The following is a 24,765-nucleotide window of genomic DNA, read 5'->3' as shown; positions in this document are numbered from 1 at the left end:
AACTGACTCTCTTAGACACTGTGTAATTTAATGCTAATAGAAATATATAATTATGTGATCCTTGGAATGTTTTTAAAACAATAATAATTTAGTGTAGGTTATACCAGCCCCGGTGGTCTAGACATTAAGATTCAGCACTCTTGCCACTGCGGCCCTGGGTTCGTTTCCCCATCGGGGAACCACACCACCCATCTGTCAGTTGTCATACATTGGTGGCAGCTGTGTGTTGCTGTGATGCTGAAAGCTACGCCACTGCTATTTCAAATACCAGCATCATCACCCACGGAGGGCAGGATTCAGCGGAGCTTCCAGACTAGACAGACTAGGAAGAAGGACCTGGCCACCCACTTCCGAAAAAAATTGCCCATGAAAACCCTGTGAATAGCAGCTGAGCATTGTCTGCTATAGCGCTGGAGGGTGAGAAGATGGCACAAAAGGACCAGGCAGGGTTCCGCTCTGCTGTACACGGATTCACTAGGAGTCAGAATCAACTCCATGACACTAACAACAGCAATGTTTTTAAAAGTCAAGTTCCTGAAATATTTAGATCATTAGTTTAGCAGCAACAATAATTTGCTTTTTAAACAAACAAAATTATTTTAAATGAAAATTTTGAAATTGTGTGTTTAATGTTCTCAGATTTGAAATACTGACTTTTTCTCTTCTGGGCAAATAGATGATAAAGGTATCATTGTCTTTTTTTTTTTACCATTGACAATTTCACAGGGCAAAACATCTCTCTATATAGATATCCTAGAGCTGTTTTAGTATAATCGTTTCATAAGGAATCAAGGAATTGGGTGTAATAAAGAATATAATTATCAGTATCAAAGAACTGTTTTAATATCCTTCATAGATTTTCTTAAACCATGAAAATAGCCTAACTCCGAAATAATAAGATAGAATTTATTGCCAGAGAGTTACTAAAGCCGAATGTGCTGTTTCTGGAAATTGGTTATTACTCTGGAACCAAATATAGTTGGGATTTGTATATGTCTACCCAGTATAACATGAACTGGAAATTTAGCCAATATATGGTTTATTTGCTCAAGCTAGACAACTAATCTAGAAAATGCAGGCTCTTTAGTGTCCCATTTAGCTTGACTGTCTCCACTGATCCCACAATGGGAGAACCGCCAAATCTCTGCTTCATTTGGGGCTGTGGAACGGCTCTAAGAAAAATGTAAGGGAGTTATTTTGTTGTGAGTTTTTAATCTTTTAAGTTTTCCACTGAAACCTGTTTCATTAAAATGGAAGAAACCTGTCAGAGAGCTGCCTCTGTAGTTTGTATTATTTCTTTAGTTTTGGTGATCTGCTTTGTGTATAGAATTCCCCTCATGACGGTTTATTGTGCTTTCTAAGTCATAGCTTTTCTGGCCATGTTTTGAATTGGCGATGACATTGTTTTGGTTTACTTTGACATCTAATGTATGTTTTAGATTAGTTTGAGTCTCACTTAAGGTAATATTTAATAATAGCCTGAGAATTTGAAAGAGTTTCCACCAGTCATGCATAGAATAGTTACTCGAGATGCCATTTTATGCCCCCAAAATGTTATTTATTCCTTCAGTATCTGCTAATTTGTTCTTTAAAAAAATGAATATTTTGACTGGAGGCAGAATCTGTCCTTTTCCTTAGGGAAAAGCTATTTTAAAATTTTACCTTTGATCAAATTCACAAATACTTTTAAAAATGGATCTGTTTTTGTATGGTGTTAATATTCTCAGGAATATAAATGTGATGCTTCATTTCGTGACATTTTCTTTGGGAGTAGAACATCAAGGTGTGGCATATGGAACTTTCTGGGCTTTTTGACTCCTTTATACTCATTTGATTTGTATTGTTCAAGATTTGAGTTAAAACTTGTCTTTTTGGCTCTTTCTTTCTCTAGGCACAAATTCTGGACTTTTATATGCTAGAATCACACAAATAATACCCAGATTACAGTCAAAAGCATTATTTAGTTATAAAAAGTCTAAAAATTAATAATAATTTAGATAATTCTCAGCTTTGCACTCCTTAACTCTTCAAGGGAAAGTCAACTAGAATGCAGAGGCTGATACCAGATGATTAATTCAAGGTTATGCAGGGAAGCAAGAATGGCAATTGTGTGTTCATCATAGTCTACGAATCTTAATGAGCCTTCTCACTAGCAATGATTGATGGATTATACTTATTAAACACTTCGTATCTATAGTAAATTATTCTAGAACTTGGAATTTAGAATGAAATAATGGACTTTAGGCGTGGTCTCTATTTTCAATAAAATCATAAGCTGATGGGTAAAGGGAGATACACACAGATGTTATTCCATTTAAGTTCTTCATTCATTCGTAGGATGCTAGACACTCTGCTGAAGATTAAGGATGCAAAGATGAGTGACTTTGTATCTTCTACTCTTCTATACTTTTACCCTCAAAGAGAGAAAAGTCTAGTAGTCAAAGAGATAGCTATGTAACAAATAATTACATTAAAGGAACAAGATAAGTGGCGTGAGAATGTAAGTTGAAAGTAAGTTAAAAAGTGAAAGATCTATCTGTGTAAATAGCATTTTGTCTATATTTCATCAAAATTCTCTTTTTTCTAGATGGTAAATTTGCTGAGGGCAGGGCCTACAGCTCACAATTTCATCCTCCATAGGACCTCTATTAGTGCTCTACTACGTACAGCCATCCTTGATATCTGCAATGCATGACCCCAAATAACAACTCCAAATCTGAAAATATTCCCCCAAAAATATATTTGCCATTAGAAGGGAGTGACTACAATGCGATGTATTTTCTAGTCAGTGACTCACTCCCATATGTTGATCACCCAGATCAAAATAATCCACAACTCAGAAAAATTCCACATTTTATATAATAAAGATCTTTTTGCTCATTTACAAATAACCAAAACTTGAACGTTGTATTATTGAAATTCCAAATAGCAGACAGTCAGTGAACATTTGATAATTAAACTGATGTATTCTCCTAAAAGCCATATGTTCAGAAATTATTTCTATAATAAATTATGAGAAAAGTATAATTGAAAGTATGAAGCACAGAGTGACGTATTGTAGTGAATTAGTATTTCTGACTAGTTTAAAACATTTTTATTCCTCTCCAATTTATTTCACCTTTAAATTTCCTGAAATTCTACGCATTTATTGTCTAAAAGTATTATTAACACTTCCTGCCTTCCCTCTCACATTACTGGAAACCCTGTTGTTCTTGGGCCTGGGGGAAAAACGTCTGGCTTTAGTGCCTTAACCTGAGTTCAAACTCAGCTTTGCCATTAATTGTATGATCTTAAACATGCAAAACTTAACCTCACTGAACTTTACCTCTTTATCTGTAAAATGTGGACAGTAACACTGACTTTATAAGATTATTGTAAAGATTCAATGGGATAACATAGGAAAAGCAAACAGCAGAGTGCCTACCCATAATGGGTGGTAATTTCCTGCTGGTGCTCAAGCTAGTATTAAAATGAACATACTCGAATTTAGAGGTTGGAGTACGCTATCCAACACAAAACATACGTGTTCTATATTTACCAGCAAATTAATTTCACTCAAGCTACAAAAATAACAAATAATATTGTACAGAACTTCAGAAAATTTGCAGATAAATTGGATATGTGTTATTTTACCCTCCCGAGAGGCAATGACTAAATTCTGAAATTTGAGTGATTTTGTATCCAATCAAGCTGTGGACTGGTGAAGGGCGGTATTCTCCTCCAGAAAAGCTAATGCTGTTTAATTTGGCACTAAAAAATTCTCATTGCTTTGACTTTTCCTTAAAGCACCCAATTTTCCACTTAATCTTCATAACCTTATAAGGCGAGTGAGGAAAAAGAAATTAAGATTTTTCTTTCTAAATCCTCACCAGAAGTCAGCATGGTGTTAGCCATGTTATAAGATTATCTTGTTGGACTACACAGTCTACATTCAACTTTAACCCAACAAACCTTCGGGATGGGAATCACAATCCCAAATTGACAGATAAGGAGAAAAGATGCAGAGAGGTCAATCTATGCTACTGTAAGAGGTAGAACTGAGAATCAAATCCAAGTTTGTCTAATTCCACAGCCCATGCAGATTGCACCTTACTCCATTGTATTTTATAACCAAGACAAACAAGCTGGTGAATTTTCAGTCTCCAGGAAATTTTTTTTTTCAAGACAATTCTCTTTCTGACAGTGCTGCAAATGTGGCAGCTCATTATAATTGCATAAGTTGCTATCAACTTTACAACTTAGTGCTCGTTTAGTGATAATGACTATATTATCCACAATGTGGTGTTTGTTTAACTAGTTTTGTTGAACTGAGAGGCCAAGAGTGACAACTTAATGTCATCTATTTCTGAGACAACTGCGAGAAGAAAAAGAAAATCTGTTTCTAATACAAGTCCAAATGAATTGAGAGGCTAAATTACCTTCAAATATATTTACCACTCCATCTCGGATTAAGTCATTCCCAGAAAAATTTTTGAAAGAGAAACAATTTAACACTTAACTTCAGATGATAAGCTAATTCTTTTTCCTGTTTTTAGAGCATACTTAGGCAAGGGGGAAAAAAATCCATAAATCTTCAAGCAACAAAGTAGGGCTTAGTGTTTTTGATCATTAATAGCTTCTGGAAAAATACAAAATCGTCATATGGCACAATTGATGTCGTGCAAACTTCAGCATCATATTTAAAATACACTAAACTAGAATATAAAAGCTTCCATACTTCCAGATTAAATACTCATGTGTCTTATCTCAAAACCCAGTTATATGTAGCTTTCCGCTCAGCTGATTGGGGAGAACAACAAAGCTGAAGGAATTTCCTGAATAAGAAAGAACAAATGGCAACTGTGTTATGACACTAAGAGTGAAAAATAATTAACTTAATAGGAGCTTTGATATTGGGGAAGATGAAAAAGTATCAGGCTTCCTTTGAGCATATTGTTGAAACTTTATTTGAATTAGTAATTTCCTGGAATTCTGCATTTGCATATAGAACATTTTAAATGTCAATTCAGTGCTTCAGACAATGCCTTAAACATGGAGAGCCTTCAATAAATAATTATTAAATAAACGAAAGAATAAAAAATAATTAATTCAGTGAATCTTTCTTATTTTATGTTAAAAAATACATTTCAGACTATATCGTGTGTGTCTGATGAATTCTTTTTTCCATGGGACATGTTTGGAATGTTTCTCTTTTGTAGCAGAAGACACCCTTTTTAATTTGTTTTGTTTTGTTTTGTTTCTGAAGTTTGCACATGTTGAACATCTGGATGTTGTAGCATCAAAGTCAGTTGACACAGCAGACCAATAGACACTATTTTTCTCATAACGAAATCAGATGCATGATTGCCTTTTATCAAGCTTCGTCTCAACTCTGCAAGTAGAATCAGTCTCTGATCAATAAATAACAAATCATCTGTTTCATAAATCAGACCTGTCAAAGCAAAGCAGCACCTCGTGCTGGGTACACTCTTCTGTATTTGCTCGGGCCTGGCAGCATCTGGTTAATAAAAAGGGCTTCTTACATGTTTGGCAGTTGTTTGGATATTCTATTTCAGCACTGCTCAAGTTCACTGACTAGACATACTATCTTTTCTCCGCCTTTTCTTCTTTCATCTGTACCTCTGGGCTGAGATTCTCATCCCATGTGAAGGGAAAGGCACTAGAGTGGAGAGAAAGGAAGAAGCACAAATGGGCATTCAGTGGCTCATTTGATTTTTGTTAGGTTAAAATTTGTTAAAATCATTATATTTCCTCTAGCTATGTACATTTTCCATTTTATGATCATGAATTTACTGAAATTCATGAAATGACTGATCATCAATCAAGTGGTAATAACTTGTAAATCCATCTCATAATTTTTTCTTTTGTATTTATTCCTCTGTAAATACTAATAATATTTATTCCTCTGTAAATACTAATAATATTAACAGCTAACTTTTATTAATACCCTTCTTGCCAGTCACTGCTCTTGGCTTTCAATATAAAATTGACCTCTATTAAATCCTATAAAAATCTTTTGAAACAGGTGCTATTATTATCTCTATTTGAAAGATAAGAAACAGAAGTTAAATTGTTTGCTCGAGTTTACGTATATGGTGTTAGAACCCAGAAAGTCAAATTCTAGAGCCCACACTCCAAGTCATAGTCTCTTCATATTCACTCTTTCTGTCTTACTTCTCATCCTTCTAACTCAAATTCAATACTTCCCCCAATGCCTGGATTATTTTCTTTAAGAAACAATTACGTTCATTCTAGATGTGTCCAATTCCTTTGGGCTTTATGGATACGATAGACACCAAACTACATCTTACTCCCTCTTGAATTTTTCCCTGGTTTATTCATGCATGAATTCTGACATAGCATGTGGTCAGCTTTTTCAAGCAAGAACTACATTTATTAACCCCCTCAGTAACCAAGAAGCATCTACTAGAGAGTAATTCATTGAGTGTGTGGTTAATACAGGTTTATGCGACATTTGTGTTTTCTATTACTGCTATGAAAGATCCTGAATATTATGAATAGTTCGGTTTGTTTAAAGTATGTGATTTCTGGAATATTTAGTGTTTTCTACTCCATATGTCAGACTTTCTAAGCATTTTTGGATTAGAGTTGTATTAATGAGTTATTAAATAATGTTATTTAATTCAGTAGTTAAGAATGGAATCTGTGAAGCCCTCTACCCACGTCACTAAATTTCCATTATGATGATTGTTTGATGTTCTTTACTATGACAGAAGATGACCTATGCTTTTCTTCTTTTTCTCCTTCTTTGAATTCACTGCATTCATTGTTCAGTCTTATATTCAAACATTTTAGGGATGACAGTTGGGTATCTCGCTTCCCTGACTTACTATTCCAGACTATAAGTAAAACTCCTCCAAAAATTCCAGAAAGGAGGGGGAATCTTATTTCTGTTTTCTCCAGCATATCCATCTTTTGTTTTACTCCTTTCTAGTGCATCTCTACCCATTTCCCATTTCATTTTTTCCAAAACCCTTCCTTATAGCACTTCTTCCCAGAATTCAACTATAAGCAGTGGGTTTCCCATTTAGAATAAATAGTAGCAGCTAAGATCATGGACTTGGATCAGATTGCCTGTTCAGTTGTGTGACTTTCAGCAAGTTACTTAACCTTATTTTGCCCCAGTTTCCCCTCTTTAAGGTGAGCATTATAATATTCACCTAATACGGTTGTAATAAGAATTAAGCAAGCTAATATTTTTAAAACATTTACACCAGAACCTGGCACATTGTAAATACTATAAACATGTTTGCTAAATGAATAAATAACGTCACCTTTGTCTTGAGAATTTATTCAAAGCCTTCTATGCACTTATAAACTAAGCTCCATAATGCCACTACAAAGTGATTATATTGCTTCATATTTATTTCACTGTAGGTGACAAAGCATAAATCTAAGAGGGGACTTAGAAAAGATGTCTGGCTTTCTCACTGTCATTCTTTCACTCCAGTACTTTTACCACACAATTAAAGGGTGATTTTCTGGAGATATGGGGCAAATCATCTTTCACTGATAGTTTCATCCAGTCTTTTGCATTAAAACAAGCAGTTAAGGTCAATACGCCTGTGTCTCTGTACTTTAGGGGGTTTGTTGCCTATGCATCTTGATCCTCCCAATGTGCTTTTTGAGAACAGAGCTCAGAAGGGCTTTGGGATTAAATACTATGTGTTCTATGAACTCTGACAGGCAGCTAGTTGTACCTGGCACATGCTTCTTTTCTTGTTAGCTTTCTGATTTGGGCATCATTAGTACTGTCTGTCCTTTTTCTCTTGAATTTAATCCATCTTTGGAGACAACATAGCACAACTATTTCCTACTACTCAATGTATTCTTTGAACTTAATTTACTTATTAAATTTGGCTTTTGCCTTATTCACTCCATTCATTGACTCTCCAAGTAATAAGTCACTTTAAGCAACATCGTATGCACTACGCTTAGGTAATCAAAATTGATGGTTTCCTCTACTGAGTCATAGAAGGTTTCATATATATACGTATATATATATATATATTTTAATTTGGAAACTTTCAGAGTTAAAGCTGATCCCAAATGACATTCACAGAACAGTCTCACATAAATGACTCATGGCAGGTACATAAATATGCGCTCTCTTCATCTAGTTCAACGTGCCAGAGTCCATTTTTCTTATCACCTATAGTGATGCTTTTCTACCTAGCTAGTTTGTTCAGTGTATCTTCATTCTCTCAGAGACTGAAATATCCCCGTAGTTGTCTGGGTCAATGTTTTTAAAAAGAGAATCCTTTTTTATTCATCTCAAGTATATTATACATTTTTATCTACATTGGAAAATTTTAAAACATCTCATTAATCTCTGTAAGCCATAAAGGGACATGTTATTACCACAGTCCAGTTGTTTGAGGCACGGCACATTTGATGTTTATAAAACCAGATTTTTCACAGTTAAAAAAAAATGTGTGGAAGTCTAGAATCCAGTAAGGATGCTAGAGTTTGCATCATGTTATAAAAAAAAGAATATAATAAAACTGAGGAATTGGATTAGAACTGGAGATCAAAGAAGGACACTGTAAAGATTCTTAAATTTATCATTTCTTTAAGCTTTCTATTTTGGAGGGGGACAGTGTTCGGTCTTAAACCTTGCAACTTCCTTTCTTAGTATTTTAAAATTCCATATATATCCTTATTGCTGCTTTTCTTCTCACCTCAAAGTCTCAAAGTTTATGATTTCTCTTCTACTTTTATCATAGAAAACTTCAAAATACTGAAAAGTTTAAAGAATAATTTAATAAGTGCTTATATCTCAATACTAAGCTTTGTAAAATTTTAATACTTGTCATATTTTCTCCAGATCTTCTTTTTAAGAGATAAAATGTTCCAGATATATTTAGAAACTCTCTATGTATCTCTTTGTAATCCCATTTGCCCTTCTTCCTTCTCTGACATACCCAGCATCCTGAGTTTGGTGTAGATCATTCCCGCTGTGCGTTTCTACCTTTATCATTTATTTTTACAGCCATAATAATACATAATATTGAATTTCATGTTCTCAAATTTAGATAAATTGTATCACACTAAAGGTATTATTTTATAAATTAAATTGCTTTTTATTAGACTTTGTGTTTGTGAGATTTATCCACGTGGATATGCACAGCTCTAATTGGTCCAGTTGAGTAGCTTTATGATATTTAATCACACACATTTACCACAGTTTACTTATTCATTTCCCTATTCAGGGTTAGTTGTTCCCAGTTTTGACCTTTGTCTACAATGTTGTAATGAATGGTCTTGTTTGTGTTTCCTTGTAGAATGCTGCACTGAAGTTTTTCTAGGAGTGGGGTTGAAGTGTATTGGATTGAAGTGTATACTCTGGTTTTCCTGCAAATTGCCAAATTCTTTAGTAACATGGTTCTGTCCATTTACATGTCCATACTCTGGATATATAAGTCTGTGTTTTTTCACATTCTGCCAATCTGATATTTGTTCTTTTCAAAGCTGATGAATATAATGTTGTACTTTTCAATTTGCATTTCTCTAATTACAAGAGAAGTCGACCTTATCTGTGGAATGCCCTTTGAATCCTTTGCTCATTTTTCGATTGTGTTGTTGGTCTTTTGCTTTGACTTATAGAGGTTCTTTATATATTCTGGATATTATTCTCTTGTTGATTACATGATTTTCAAATATTTTCTTCCAGGCTTTATCTGTGCCTCATTAACACCACTTTTCTTTTTGCTACTACTGTTTTTTAAATGTAGTCACATTTATCAGTCTTTTCCATTACGGCTGTGGTTCCTGAGTCCTGTTTCAACATCCTTCTATATTACCAGTTTAAAAAGATATTCCCCTAGATTATTCTACAAGCTTAAAATTTTGCTTTTTACTTTGACAAATAAAATTCAATTTTCCTGAATGGTATGTGGTATAAATAATCATTTGATCTAGAACCATCTATTGAATTGTTGTAGTTGATGCCACTCCATCATATATCTTAGATTTTTTTCTTTTTTGAGGAAAATTGGCCCTGCACTAACATCTGTTGCCAATCTTCTTCTTTTTTCTTTTTTTTTCCCCAAAGCCCCAGTACATAGTTGTGTATTATAGTTATAGAATTGTAGCTCTTCTATATGGGACACCACCTGCCCATGGCTTGATAAGCAGTGAGTAGGTCTCCGCTCAGGCTCCGAACAGGGAACCCCAGGCCACCAAAGCTGAATGTATGAACTTAACCCCTAGGCCACCAGGCTGGACTCTATATCTAGATTTTATATATGCAAAATTCTAGGCTCTTTTTAAAGTTCTAGTCTATTCACCTATCTCAGAATCAACAGCATACTGTCTTAATTTTTAAGGCCTTAAGTTTTTTTAGCTACTTGTAAGGAAATCCCTTCACCTTACTATTATTATTGAAAATCTTCCTTGTTATTCTTTATTTTTGGTTTTTGGTATATGAATTTTAGGATTGGCTTATAAAATTTCATGAAATAGCTATAGGGATTTTGATTGGAATTGCATTCCTTCTCTGAATATCAAAATTTATCAGCCTTATAAGAATCTTATGAGACTCAGTGAAATACGACTCCCTCCATGAAAATGTCTGATTCTCACAGAACTTGCTCCTTAAAGCACCCTCCCCCCATTAACATTTTATATTTCGCTTAAGGATCCTCTTCAATTTTGTCCAATGTTGATCATTAGGTGTGCTTATCCCCTTTCATTACCAGGTACAAGAACCCAGCTTTCGTAGGACAAAGCAGCTAACCCAAAGTTTTTTTTCAACAGATTTATTGAGATACCATACCATTAAATTCACCCATTTAAAGTGTACAACCTAATGATCTTTTTAAATCATATTCCTAGAGTTGTGCAATCATTATGACAATCTAATTTTAGAACATTTTATCACCCTGAAAAGAAACTTCATACCTATTAGCAATCATTTCCCATCTCCCCCATTGCCAAGCTCCAGGCAACTACTAACCTACTTTCTGTTTCTACAAATTTGCTCGTGTTGGACATTTCTTACAAATAAAATCATATAATATGTGACTTGCTTCTTTCACTTAGCGTAATATCCTCAAGATTCATCCATGTTACATCATGTGTCAGTATTTCATTTCTTTTTCTTGCCAAATAATATTCTACAATTTGTTTATCCATTCACTGTTGATAGAAATTTGGGTTGTTCCCACCTTTTGGCTATTATGAATTGCCACTATAAACATTTGTGTACAAGTTTTTATGTAGATATATGCTTGCATTTTACTTGAGCATATACTTAAAAGTGGAATTGCCAGGTCATATTGTAACTCTGTTTAACATTCTGAGCATCTGCTGGACTGTTTTCCAAAGTGGCTGCACAATTTGACAATCCCACTAGCGAAGTATTAGGATTTCAAATTCTCTACATCCTCACCAACATTTATTATTGTCTGTTTTTTTATTGTGATCTTCCTAGTGAGTGTAAAATGATATGTCATTGTTTTGATTTGCAATAATGGATAATAACGTTGAACGTTTTTTCATGTGGTTACTGGCAATTTGTATATCTTCTTTGAAGAAATGTTTATTCATATATTTGCTCTTTTATTAATTGTTATTTATTGTTTAACATTGAGGTTATTATTATCAAGTGTTCTTTATGTATTCTGAACACACATCCCTTATTAAACATATAATTTGCAAATGTTTTATCTCATTTTATGAATTGTCCTTTAACTTTTTTTATTGTGAGCTTTAAAGCACAGAATTATTTAATTCTGATGAAATCTAATTATTCTATTTTTGTTTTGTCACTTGTGCTTTTGGAGTCATATCTAAGAACCCATTAGTTAACCAAGGTCATAAAGATTTACTCCTAAATTTTCTTCTAAGATTTTTTTTATAGTTTTAGCTCTTACATATAAGTCTATGATCCATTTTTAAATTCGTTGTTATGTGTGATGTGAAATAGGAGTCCAATTTCATTTTGTGAGCGTGGATATTCAGTTGTCTCAGCACCGTCTGTTGAAAAGACTATTCTTTTCACATTGAACTATCTTGGCATCATTGTCAAAACTCAATTCATTATAAATGGAAGACTTTGTTTCTCTAAATTCTTTTCCATTGATCTCTATATTTGTCCTTAGGGCCAGTACCACAATGTTTTAATTACTGCAGCTTTGTAGCAAGTTTTGAAATTAGAAAGTGTGAGTCGAGAAACCTTGTGCTTTTTCAAGAATGTTTTGGCTATAATGGCTTCCTTGTATTTCCATGTGAATTTTAAGATCAGCTTGTCAATTTCTTTGAAAAAAAAGTCAGCTGGAATTTTGATAGAAATTATGTTGAATCTGGAGATATAGTTGGGGATTATTGCCTTCTTAACAATGTTAAGTCTTCTGATCCATGAACATGGGATGACTTTCCATTTGTTTAGATCTTCTTCAGTTTCTTTCAACAACATTTTTGTAGTTTTTAGTACAAGTCTTAAGCTTCTTTCACTGAACTGATTACTAAGTATTTTATCTTTTTGATGTTATTATAAATGGAATTATCTTCTTAATTTTATTTTTGGATTGTAGATTGTTAGCATAAAGAAATACAATTAATTTTTATATAGTGATCTTGTGCCCTGCAACTTTGTTGAACTTGTTTATTAGTTCTAATCATTTTTTAGTGGATTTCTTAGGATTTTTCTATATACAAATCATGTCATCTGAAAATAAAGATAGCTTTACCTCTTTCTTTACAATATGGATGCCTTTTATTTCTTTTTCCTACCTAATTCCCCTGACTAAAACCTCCAGTGCAATGTTGAACAGAAGTGATGAGAGTGGACGTCTTTGTCTTGTTCTTGAACATAGAGAGAAAGCCTTCAGTCTTTCACCATTAAGTATGACATTAGCTGTAGGTTTTTCATGATGCCTTTTATCACGTTGAAGAAGTTCCCTTATTTTCCTTGATTGTTGAATGTTTTTATCATAAAAAAGTGTTGCATATTGTCAAATACTTTCTGTTTCTATTGAGATGATCATGTGGGTTTTACCTTCTATTCTATTAATATGGTGTATTACTTTCCTAGGATCGCTGTAACAAGTTACCATAAACTCTTCAGCTTGATGCGACAGAAATGAATTCTTTCACAGTTCTAGAGGCCAAAAGTCAAACATCAGAGTGTCAGCAGTGCCACACTCCCTCCAAAGGCTCTAGGAAGGAATCCTTCCTTGCCTCTTCCAGCTCCTGGTGGCTCCAGGCATTCGTTGCCCTGTGGCAGCATAACTCCAGACTCTGACTCCATCTACACGTGACTTTCTCCTCTTCTATCTTCTCCCCTCTGTCCCGAGTCTTCCTCTCTCCTTATCTTGTAAGGATACTTGTCATTGGATTTAGGGCCCACCAGGATAATCCAGGTCTCATCTCAAGATTCTTAACTTATTTTCATCTGCAAAGATCCTTTTTTCCAAAATAAGGTCACGTTCACATGTTCTGGGACATCAACATATTTTTTGGAGGGGTCAGTATTGAACCCACTACATACAGTATAATGTATTGATTGATTTTTGGAACTCAAAACAACCTTGATTATTGCATTCCTGGGATAATTACCTCTTGATCCTGGTGGATAATCCTTTTTATATGTTACTGGATTTTATTTGCTAGTATTTTGTTCAGGAATTTTGTGTCTATTCCTAAGAAATATTTTATCTGCCCAATGCTCATTTCTTGGGATATATTTGCCTGGTTTTGTTATCAAAATTATAATGAGTTGGGAAGTACTCCTCCCTCCTTCCTCTTTTTCTTCCTCCTCCTCCACCTCTCCTCCTCCTCTTCTTATTTGAAAGAGTTTATGAAGGTATGGTATTCATTCTTTTTTCAATATTTGATAGAATTCATCAATGATGTGTTCTGGGCCTGGGCCTCTTTTATGGGAAGTTTTTAAATTATCTCTTCAATCTCCTTACTTGGCATAAGTCTGTTCAGGTTTTTAATTTCTTCTTGAGTCAATTTTGGCTTTTAGTAAGTTTTTGGAATTTTTTCATTTCATCTAAGTTATTTAATTTTTTGGCACATGGCTGTTCATAGTATTTCTTTCAAAAAAAATTTTTAAAAAGTAGTGAGGTCCCCTTTTTTAACCCTGATTTTAGTAATTTGAATCTTCTTTCTTCTGCTTAGTCTCGTTAAAGGTTTATCAATTTATTGATGCTACAAAGAATCAACTTTTTAGACTCATTAATTTTCTCTATTTTTTTTCCATTCTCTATGTTGTTAATTCTTGCTCTAATATTTCCTTCATTCTGAATTCTTTATAATTAGTTTGCTTTTCCCCCCAGTTTCTTAAGAAGGAATTTTAGCTTGCTGATTAAGATCTATTTTTTTTTAATGTAGGCATTTAACGACTCTAACTTTTTGTCTAAGCACTGGTTTAGTAGCACCCCATACATTTTGGTATATTGTGTTTTGTTTTCATTCATGTCAAAATATTTTCAAATTTCTCTTGTGATTTATTCTTTGACTGATTGGTTATTTTAAAGAGTATTATTTAATTTTCACATAAATTTGAATTTCCAAAATGTCTTTCTAGTATTGATTTCTAGTTGAATTCCATGTGTCCAGAGAATATACTTTGTATGATTTCAATCCTTTTAAATTTATTGAGACTCGTTTTATGGCCTGGCATATGATCAGTCCTAGAGAATGTTCTATGTGTATTTAAGAAGAATGTATGTTCTGCTTTTGTTGGGTATATTCTTCTATAGATGTCTGTTGGTCTAGATGGTGTATAATATTCTTGTTGATCTTAGGTCTTGCTGTAACATCCACTATTGAAAGTGGATTATTTCAGTCTGCAATAATTATTGTTGAATTTTCTATTTCAGTTTCAATTCAGTCAATTTTTACTTTGAGTATTTTGGCAGTGTATTATTATGTGCATATATGGATTGATCCTTCTATTATTAAAAAATGTCCCACTTTATTGCTTGTAAATATGTTTGTCTATTTTACCTTTTATTAGTTTAGTCATTACAACTCTTTTTGGTTAGTGTTTATGTGGTCCATCTTTTTTCCAATCTTTTATTTTCAACTTTTTTTTTCTGTGTATCTAAAGTATGTTTGTTGTAGCTAGTACACAGTTGGATCATGTGTTTTTGTTCACTCTGCCTGTCTCTATGCGTTAATTGGAGCATCTAATGCGTTTACATTGAATATAATTACTAAGTTAGGATTCACAACCGTCATTTTGCTATTTGTTTTCCACATTTTATATGTTTCTGTCTATTCCTGTTACTGCCTTATTTTGTGTTCAATAGATATTTTCCAGTGTACCATGTAATTACCATGTTGTTCCTTTCACAATGTAGTTTTAGTTGTTTTCTTAGTGGTTGCCTGAAGATTAAATTAGCATCTTAATTTGAAACATCTACGTTAAATTAATACTATCAATTTCAATAGTATACAGAAACTCTACTGCAGTATATGTCTGTTCCTACTCCTTCCTTTGTGCTATTATTATCATATAAATTATGTCTTTAAACATTATGAGCCCATCAACACAGTTTTGTAAACATTGCTTATGCTGTACTTATGTTTTAAGTCAGGAGAAGAAAGAGCTACAAACAAAAATATATTTATACTGTCTCTCATCTCATATTTACCAATATAGTTAACTTTACTGGGATCTTTATTTCTATGTCTTGATTTGAATTATCATCTAGTGCTCTTACAATTCTTCCTCAGTGGTTCCCCTTGGTATTTATCCCCTTAGTATTATAGGACAAGTCTGCTAGAGACAAATTTTCTGTTTGTGTTTATCATTTTGAAGGATAGTTTTTCTGAATATAGAATTCTTCTTTGACAGTCTTTTTCTTTCAGCATTTTGAATGTCATTCCACTGCCTCTGACCTCCATGTTTTCTAAAGAGAAGCCAGCTGTTAATCTCATTGAAGATCGCCTGTACATGATGTGTCATTTTTTTTTTTTGCAGCTTTCAAGATTCTCTGTCTGTGGTTATTGACAGTTTGATTATAATGTGGCAAAGTGTGGATGTCCTAGAGTTTAATTTCTCTGTGGTTTTTTGAGCTTCTGTATGTGAAAAATAATGTTGATTTTTTAAAAATCAAATTTGGAAGGTTTTCTGCCATTATTTCCTCAAAAATATTTTCTTCTTCTTTCTCTCTTTTATCTTCTCCTGAGATCCCATTATGCATAGGTTGGTACATTTGTTGGTGTGCCAAAAAACTTTGAGACTCTGTTCATTTATCTTCATTCTTTTTTCTTCCTGTTTTTCAAACTGGATAATCTCAATTGATCTATCTTCAAGTTCACTGATTCTTTCTTCTGTCAGTTCAAATCTTCTGTTGAACTACTTTAATAAATTTTTCATTTTATTCATTGTACTTTTCAACTCCAGGATTTCTATTTAGTTCTTCTTTTATAATTTCTATCTTTTTATTGATATATAATATTGGTGAGACATTGCTGTAATAATTTTTTTTAATTCTTTAGACATGGTTTCTTTACTTCTTTCATCATATTTGTAATGGCTAATTTAAAGTCTTTTTCTAATAAGTTCAACATCTGGGCCCCTTTTGGGACAGTTTCTATATACTGATTTTTTTCCCAATGTATGGGCCATACTTTCCTATTTCTTTATGAATTTCATAATTTTTTTGGTTGAAAGTTGGACCTTTCAGACATTTGCAATATTATAATGTGGTAACTCTGGAAATTATAACTTCCCCCCAGGGTTTGATGTTGTGGCTGTTTTGTTGTTGGTTTTGTGGCTTCTGCTGCTGTTTTAGTTAATGACTTACTTGGACTAATTCCGTAAATTTTGTATTCCCTGTAGTGTGCAACCAGTGAAGTTTCTCCTTGGTTAGCTTAGTGATCAACTAACAATTGGTCAAATATTTCCTTAATTACCTTGAGCCGATAAGTCTTTCACCCTTTATTGAGAGACTCTGTTTGCTGGGGCCTACCTTCAACACTCGGGAATTTTACAGCCTCACTTATTCTTTACTTCTTACTTGAGCAAGGCCTCAATGTCAGCTAGCAGTGACAGAGGAAAAGACCGAGAGGTCTTTTCCTGGGCGTGCACCCAGCCCTGCATACGTGCATGACCTTTTAGAACTCCAGAAATATGTCAGAACTTTTCAAAACCCCTATGGACATCTCGTCCACCAGACATTCCTCTTAAATTTTTAGCCAAGCTCCTGTTTAATCTAAACTGGTATTACAACCTTAGAGAGTTGCCATGTTAAAAACAATTTTTGCTGAATGTTTTCCACAAACACTGGGGATAGGTCTTTTCCTGAAGAGGAAGTTCCCAACCTGGTAAAATAATGACAACATACTATGAATGGGGCTTTTCCAGGGAGCTTTCAGATAGGTCAAATAGTGACAATGCTCTAGGCGTGGACCTTTATGAGGTCCAAACATGTTCTTCCCCTTCCAATAGTTGCATAGCTTCTGTTTTTCACAGCTTCCAAGTTTGCCAGGCTGCTGGTTTTCAAGAGTTCTGCAGAGCTGGGGAGAAAGAGATGGGAAGAGGTAAAGTTATGGTGCCACAAACCCTGTTGTTCTTACCAAAGGTCAACAGTTTTTCTTGAATAAACACTCCTCATGTTTTTACAAGTCTCTGGCTAATTTCCAGAGTTGGAAAAAGTTGATTTTGACAATTTTTGCCAATGTTTCTGTTGCTTTTAAGGAGGGGTGGACTTATGAAAGAGTCCTATCTCCAACTTTAGTGTTTTACTAGTACTAAAGATATTGTTTAACTAAACTGTCTGTATTGGGAACCAACTACATTAAGAAGCATTAGTTCAGAGACTAGTAACATACATAGGTATAAGAGCAGAGTCACAGCCTTCAGAAAACTTAGCATTTAACTGGCATAAACGTAACCTAAATATAGTTAAATACTAAAGTAAGGCAATATATGCCAAGTCAAAAAGAAAAAAAATCCAAAACAAACACTACCAGTCTTGTAGAGTTAAGGTGGACTAACATGGATACTGAAGTACAGGTTACACCAGTGTTCTTTAGGGCAAAAGCCAATCAAGATCTAGAATAGATTTAGAAAAAAATGTGTCATGAAACACCTGAGGGACATTATCACCTTGTTGCTAGCACTAGCACATCATAGCCCTACAAAGTGTTAAGGATAGATCCGGCTCTGAGTGAAACTTGTAACTACAGGCATTCTGAATAAATATTCCTGAGTTCATACACTAAGTCGTATAATTTCACTTCACATAGTTCACTGTTTCTGGTTTGTAACATAACTGCCACTGGGCAGCCCAGAGAACGTCAGGAAGTAAAGAAATAATTTTCAATGGAAATCACAAAGGGATTTGTTTCAGGACACAGAATGAGATTTTACCAAGTATGCTAGAATTCTGGTCTAATGTTATTATTTTCAGATATAACTTTGGAATATTTTGCCAGGAGAAATAGTCAAGACACAGGTATTAGTTATATCAAAATGATTTTACACATTTCAGCTAATATTAATCTGCTATAGCCTAATGTGCCACATTTCTGGAATGGCCCAGCTCTTATGTTTATGACAACCTTCCTTTCTACCTACAACCAATTTTTTTAAGAAATCATTTCTTAAATAAAATAGTTTCTTTTCGCTTTTTTGGCCAATCAACAGGCAAAAATTTGTCTAAATATATATATTTTAAAGAGTTGAACACTAGATATGAATCCAAAATTTTGCTTAAAATGGTTATCTAATTGCAATTAATCAAAATTAATAGTAACCAAATAGCTGGTCTTTATCCTACGTGGATGACTTATACACCCATTTTGCTAAAACTGATCATGTATTGATTCTTTGGTTCTGGATTTCTTTTCTTTAACTATTTCAGAATTCATCTCTAGTGATCTTCAAAACATTTGGTGATAGCTTTTAATTCTCATAGATTTTAAGAACTAATCATGTTCATGAAGTGATGAAATTACGAAATTTTGTAATTCAAGAGTTTTTAGAGATCACGTAATCCAATTTACTCTTTCACCTATGACACACTGCTGTCTGAAGAGTTTAAGAGACATGCCCAAGATCATTCAGTGCATGGCATTTCCAGGCTAAAACCTAGTTCTTCTCTTCTTGCAGTGCTCAAAAAATCCTGATGATATGCTTGTTTGCCAAAATAATAATATTTATTCATTTGTTTGTTATTATTGAAATTGAAATATTTCAAAGCTGAAGTACTTAAATAATAGTGGTTCTCTTTCCTTTAACAGGCCTGGAATTAACTTAGAAATATTGGAAAGCTCTTCAAATGGTTAGGACCCAAAGTAGGCTGCATGATCGTTAGACTGCATGACACTGTCAATGATTTAAAACATTAAAATGATGTCCAGACAACATTTGACTATTACTATGTGGTTGACAAGATAATGATCCCCAATGCATTAATTCCCAGAACCTGTGAATATTTTACTTTACACAGCAAAAGGGACTCTGCAGATGAAATTAAGGTTAAAAAGATGGGGAGATTACCATGGATTATTTAGCTCTGCCTAAACTATTCATATGAGTACTTAAAAGCAAGAATCTTTCTTGAGTAAAGAGAACCAGAAATATGGCAGCATGAGAAGAACTTGACCTGATGTTGCTGGCTTTGAAGATGGAGGAGGGAATCACAAGCCAAGGAATGTAGGTGGCCTCTAGAAGCTGGAAAGAGTAAGGAAAGAAATTTTTCTTCTAGGGTCTCCAGAGAGGAATGCAGCTCTGCTGATACTTGTATCTTTGTTCAGTAAGACTTGTGTCAGACTTCTGACCTACAGAATTGTAAAATAATAAATTTGTGTTGTGTTAAGCCATATGTTCACGGTGATTTGTCACAGCAGCAATAGAAAACCAATACATCACAAATCCCCATTTTATCAACATGACAGGCACACTGATTCATTACATTTTCTCCAGATTTAATTCTCTTTATCAAATGAAGAACATTCATTTGAAACCTAATTTCAAAATAATGCAGAAATGAAAAAATAGTGTGATTACTGTTGCCACAAGAGTAATTTATAAATCTGTTAGCTTGAGTAAGACCAAAAAAAAAAGAACATTCCTGCAGTTTGAATCAGAATGGAACTAATAATCAAGAAAGCTTACATAACGTGAAGAAATATGAGTCTTTACCTTCCCGCTCTATTCCAGCTTTTTACAGAAAGTTCTGAAAAGCTAGGACCAAAAGCAGTGTAAGTTTAGCAAAGCAGCACTTGGTCAGCAGGGGAAACCTCGGAATGCCCTTGACCCCATTGTCTGTAGGCTATTTAAGCCAGGACACACGTCTTGCTCTGAACTCTTGACTCAATACATTCTACACGTGAGCAGGGTCAGAGCAACACTCTTAGCTTTTAAATGGTGACATTTCCAAATGTTGGAGTATGAGCATCATTTTGTTTAAAAGGCTAATTTGTGCCTTTGAAATTAAAATGCTTATATTTTAATGGCATATTTCTTTCCTTAAAGACGTACAAAGAGAAGTTGTGAAAGATATAAATATTCTGAAATCTCCTAACTTGAAGTTTTTCTCTCTCTTCTTGTTTAACAAGAGCATGAACAGTGCACACTGTATTGACTTATGCCCTAAGTGGATACCTGTATGGCACTTTATGCCAAGCTATTAACCTCCTTCAGTCTCTTTTGATCTATTTTTCTACCTTTCTTGTAAGCTTTATGAAGAGTTGAATGATGTCTGGAAATTGAGTTCATCCCAAAATCAATGCCATTGAGTATGCTATGTGATCCCTCAGATAGCATATAAAAAGGGGAAATCTAAGAGCATCATTACCACTGCAGCTATATATATTCTATTTAAGGGTATTTAGGTTAGATCTCACTTTTATTGCAAATTTGAATGCAGCTAAAAGTTATGATTTAGCCTATCAATCTGTCAATTATTACAGAAATGGGACATTTTCATTGCTTTTTCCTGATATCTATAGTAATACTTCACACATCCATGTCATTTTTCACCTAGGGGTCTCAGAGCTCTTTATTAATATTTACTTCCGTGTCTCACTTCCTGTACAGTGTCTTTATCATACATAAACAGATAGTGAAATTAAGGATTTTTTTTTTCTGAGGAAGATTAGCCCTGAGCTAACATCTGTGTCAACCTCCCTCTACTTTATATGTGGGTCACCGCCACAGCGTGGCTGACAAGTGGTGTAGGTCCGTGCCTGGGATCCGAACCATGAACCCAGGCCGACAAAGTGGAATGCACAGAACTTAACCACTACACCACAGGGCTAGCCCCAAGGCATTTTTTTTAATATTAAGATTTCATAGTGAGTTGGTGACTGGGCTAAAATATGAACTGACTTAATACTGAAATCTAAAGCAATTCATGCATTCACTGTTAAGATATAAGGATACTTTGTCACAAAGAAATGAATTTTAAAGGTGTGGTTGCTTATTTTTAAGTTGTTTTTCTCTTTTATCCTTCTGCAGAGTAGGGAGATCCATTGGACACTAGAATATTTACCTACCCAAAACAGATGGGCAAGAAGAAAATGCTGACATTCTAACTAGATGTGGGGTGGGGGGAAATGCAGGGTGGGTGGTGCTAAGCAATTTGAAAGAATTATACTTTGCATTTTTAAAATTAAAACTATTGCTTTCCTTCTTCCTCTCCAGCATTCTCCTCACATTCTATGCTCCAAGATCCAAATGTGGATACACAGTAACCCAATCACAGCATGTATACTCAGTGACGATTGTTATGTTCTCTATGGTTATGTTCTCTGTATATGACTTTTTCCTTTCAGAGAGGTTGATAATTTGGGTCCATTCAATCACCAAAAAATGCCCAATTAGAACTATATATGTTTTCAAACTGCTATTGAATTGTATTCATCAAATAAAACTGCGGTTGATCTCTTCCATAAAAAGAAAGTTTGAAATGGCCATGAGATAAAGACTAGGTGTTCCTGGAAACTTGCTTACCACCAAACTTCAGTTTCACATATTTTGGTGTATTTTTCCTTTGTTTTTTGTTGTTGTTGTTGTTGTTGTTGTTTGCTTTGGCTTACTCAGGAGAGGGGATCCATCCATCTCTGGGGCAAAAGATGTTGAGTAGAGGTAGAAAACCTCTATAGTTTTGCCTGCTAATTCTATGTTTATTTTTATTTCTTTTGGTTTGGTTTGGTTATAGATTATTCTCCACTTCACTGGTTCTGGTTTAGTTTGGTAATATTGCCATGATTAGCAGACTAATTCGAGTTTTAAGTCGAAATCCTTCAGTTCTCCTATTTTGTAGTTTTTCATCTTGTTCAAGGATAATTCTATTTTCCCTTAGCCAAATTTGATATCTAAGAGAAGCTGTGCCTTAGAAAGTTGGTTTAACATGCATTGATTTTCTGTTTACACAATTTTATGGAAGTCTTTTATTTTCTAGGCACTGAAGATGAATGGAACACTGTTCTTGTTCTCTGGCTGCTTATAATAATCACCTGTTGATTACTAAAAAGATAAAATAAGGTAAGGAAGTGAAATAGCAGAATTTTCTCCAAATTTATATCTTCAAATAAATTGGTAAACCAGGATCCAGTGTTGGTTTTTTTTTTTTTCCCCTTGCATGTGTGGGAAATTTCTCTCTCAATGAGTATGAAGAAGGTATAATAAGAACAAAGAATATTTCATAGTTATTATTAAAAAGTCAAATCTGAAATTCCTATATGTCACAGAATAATCTGGAAGAGGTGCTAGGACATTTTTTAATCGTTTAGTCACCAAACATATGGTGTTTTATTGGTCTCCTTACTACACACAACACAAGTTAATATTTTATGAGGTTCAAGTGAACTAATGGGCAAGATTTCAAGAAATGGTGTGAGCGTGAGTAACCAAATACTTTCATTACCGAAATTGGAAAAGTTACTGAGAGTGAAGGGTTATACAGCAATGGAATCAAAGTAATCCAAATCCTGTTAGAAATTGATCTAATGAGAATTCCAACTAATAAAAAGAGTCATCAAATTATTGCGGTTATGCTTATTTTCTTGTGTTAAATTGAGAAACCAAATCTCAGGAAATAGTACTACCATATTTACCAGATTTTCTATTAACCTTTATGATGATGATTTTACCATAAATATGTTTTCATTTATATCAGGTTAAATGTCACTGGGCAAAGGTGTGTAACAAAACTGTTAGCTTTTAGCTTCATGTCACAATATGCTTTTGGAAATGTAGCATGAAATCCAGAATTCTTTCTTTCTTAAATCCCTTTTAAAATATGGAAGAAAATAAACCAACCCACAGAAGAGATTTTTCAAGATGCTTTTGGTAGTCACTAAATGTGCAAATAATCCATACATTTTGAGAAGGTAGATATCATTCACATGATTCTAATCAAAATAAGTCTCGATGATACGGAAGTCTCAGATAAAAAAAGATATTTTTAGTCTAAATTATCTATGCAATTACTCCAATTTTCAATTTCACTTGAGGGCATCGACTTGACTTTTGTGACTGAAAATATTACTATTAAAATAGAAAATGGGGACATAGAGCAGTGTTATGATGGCTGTGGTTTTCATTGCAGGCTTCTAGGAGTGGATAACTAAGTTCAATATTTTACTTGCAAAACACTTCAGGCTAAAATTTCAAAAATGATCTTTTATGTTTTGACTGAATATTCAAGCCTGCTCCAGTGATATTTTATATATTTATATATATGCTCCGAATTTCCTCCTACTCTTACACATGTGTTAATGAGGTTTCTTTAATAGTTCTGTATTTGAATATCTGTCAGTGAATTTAAATGTGTCCTTATATGTTTAGGGTGGCTACTGCTAATACCAAAAATAAATCTTGTCTTTGTTCACAATGAACATTGCAATATTTTTGTTTTTATCACTTCTCAGGCTAGTCTTCTTCCGAGGTAGGAAGACTGCCACATCTTCTGCCCTGATTTGCTGTGGAAAACTTGTGTTGGAGATGAAAGTCTAGTCTGATAGATTTTTTCCCAATGTCTAATCATGCTCTTACTATTTTCCTAAATCTTTGAAAGTGGGTGGTACTCCAATATTTGTGTTCTTAGCATCTTGCAAGAAGTTGAAGCATTCTTAATGCCACCATCCAATCCTATAAATGTGATCTCTAAAATTGTAGCATTCTTAATAAAGCTTACAAAGACCCATCTTCTGGAGAACATTAAATATATACTATACACCATATCACTGGTGATCTGTTTGTTTTCAGTTTTATTTTAAATTTTCAATTTGGCCAAAAAGTTTCAACATTTGGTCTGCTTGCATTTTCCTCTTGTGATTGAGAAACTATCTTTAACTTTTCTTCTGTATTTGCTAACAAATTAACTACATGCTTATATTATGATTTCCATTTCTTTGAAACTTTAAATGTATTTAAAATAAATTTATATCTTGTGGAAAAAATACTTTAGCAGGGGTGTAGACGTGGATGCATTTCTTCAGATGATAATTTCTCGTAACCTAAAGGTACAGAGATGAATACAGGGCACCCTGAGACAGATGTCAGTCCCAATATGCTAATCACTTTTTACTCGTTCAAACCGATATTCCTTAAATATTTGCTCATCACTATTTTAGAAAAGTGGCTAAATTCTGTGTGTAGGATAAGTGGTGAAGGAGGACTAATGGTAGAATCTATTCCCTTGTCCTGCACAATTTAACCCATATTTGCATACCTTATTCTTGAAAGTACTGCAAATGACTTACCGAGTATTTCTTCCAGAAATATGCAGTGCTGTCCTTGCTAGGAGCTCTGTGAAACAGAATTTTCTC

The 24,765-nt window shown here is 33.9% G+C and overlaps 1 long non-coding RNA gene across 1 annotated transcript in view; it reads right to left on the bottom strand.

Moving 5' to 3' along the window:
- Positions 1-13,803: 13,803 nt before the first annotated feature.
- The window catches only part of LOC147918070 (uncharacterized), an 86,039-nt gene continuing 75,077 nt past the window's right edge, over positions 13,804-24,765 (bottom strand). Inside the window, exons 2-4 of the long non-coding RNA XR_015556174.1 lie at positions 24,700-24,745; positions 19,593-19,767; positions 13,804-17,499 (exon numbers count right to left, since the gene is read on the bottom strand). This is a non-coding gene — a long non-coding RNA (uncharacterized LOC147918070). The remainder of the gene's footprint in view (positions 17,500-19,592; positions 19,768-24,699; positions 24,746-24,765) is intronic.

This window comes from Ceratotherium simum, chromosome 2 (genome assembly GCF_057802395.1).
Source record: "Ceratotherium simum simum isolate JZ-2026a chromosome 2, ASM5780239v1, whole genome shotgun sequence".
In the NCBI taxonomy this organism is placed as follows: Eukaryota; Metazoa; Chordata; class Mammalia; order Perissodactyla; family Rhinocerotidae; genus Ceratotherium; species Ceratotherium simum.
Note: the sequence above shows the minus strand (reverse complement) of the source record. Positions and strands in the feature narration are given on the sequence as shown.